This window comes from Arachis ipaensis, chromosome B4 (assembly GCF_059453495.1).
Source record: "Arachis ipaensis isolate K30076 ecotype BB chromosome B4, ASM5945349v1, whole genome shotgun sequence".
In the NCBI taxonomy this organism is placed as follows: Eukaryota; Viridiplantae; Streptophyta; class Magnoliopsida; order Fabales; family Fabaceae; genus Arachis; species Arachis ipaensis.
Window position 1 is genome coordinate 95590093 of NC_142439.1, and position 1408 is coordinate 95591500.

The 1408-nt window shown below is 38.5% G+C and overlaps 1 non-coding gene across 1 annotated transcript; it reads right to left on the reverse strand.

Annotated features, from left to right (window-relative positions):
- Positions 1-829: 829 nt before the first annotated feature.
- On the reverse strand, positions 830-937 carry LOC148568445 (small nucleolar RNA R71). Its single transcript, XR_015882844.1, has one exon. It is a non-coding gene; the product is annotated as a small nucleolar RNA R71 (small nucleolar RNA).
- Positions 938-1408: the final 471 nt, after the last annotated feature.

Below are 1408 nucleotides of genomic sequence, written 5' to 3' on the forward strand. Positions count from 1 at the left end.
AATTAACTAATTATTTTATTTTTTGATTTTAATTCTCAAAAATTACTAACCTTTTTCAAAAACTATTTTCGAAAATCACTAACTCTTTTTCAAAAATTATTATCGAAAATTCTCTCTCTCTCTTATCTCCTTCTATTTATTTATTCATCTACTAACACTTCATCTCACCCAAATTCGAACCCCCTCTTCCATCTGTGTTCAAAATTTTTCTTCTTTTCTTCTACTCACACAGGGACCTCTATACTGTGGTAAAAAGGACCCCTATTATTATTATTTTTCTGTCCCTCTTTTTCATATGAGCAGGAGCAAGGACAAGAACATTCTTGTTGAAGCAGATCCAGAACCTGAAAGGACTTTGAAGAGGAAACTAAGAGAAGCTAAATTACAACAATCCAGCAAGCACCTTTCAGAAATTTTCGAACAAGAAGAGGAGATGGCAGCCGAAAATAATAATAATGCAAGGAGGATGCTTGGTGACTTTACTGCGCCTAATTCCGATTTACATGGAAGAAGCATCTCCATTCCTGCCATTGGAGCAAACAATTTTGAGCTGAAACCTCAATTAGTTTCTCTGATGCAGCAGAACTGCAAGTTTCATGGACTTCCATCTGAAGATCCTTTTCAGTTCTTAACTGAATTCTTGCAGATATGTGATACTGTTAAGACTAATGGAGTAGATCCTGAAGTCTACAGGCTCATGCTTTTCCCTTTTGCTGTGAGAGACAGAGCTAGAATATGGTTGGACTCTCAACCTAAGGATAGCCTGAACTCTTGGGATAAGCTGGTCAAGGCTTTCTTAGCCAAGTTCTTTCCTCCTCAAAAGCTGAGTAAGCTTAGAGTAGATGTTCAGACCTTCAGACAGAAAGAAGGTGAATCCCTCTATGAAGCTTGGGAGAGATACAAAGGACTGACCAAAAAGTGTCCTTCTGACATGCTTTCAGAATGGACCATCCTGGATATATTCTATGATGGTCTGTCTGAATTAGCTAAGATGTCATTGGATACTTCTGCAGGTGGATCCATTCACCTAAAGAAAACGCCTGCAGAAGCTCAAGAACTCATTGACATGGTTGCTAATAACCAGTTCATGTACACTTCTGAGAGGAACCCTGTGAGTAATGGGACGCCTATGAAGAAGGGAGTTCTTGAAATTGATACTCTGAATGCCATATTGGCTCAGAATAAAATATTGACTCAGGAAGTCAATATGATTTCTCAGAGTCTGAATGGAATGCAAGCTGCATCCAACATTACTCAAGAGGCATCTTCTGAAGAAGAAGCTTATGATCCTGAAAACCCTGCAATAGCAGAGGTGAATTACATGGGTGAACCTTATGGAAACACCTATAACTCATCATGGAGAAATCACCTAAATTTCTCATGGAAGGATCAACAAAAGCCTCAACAA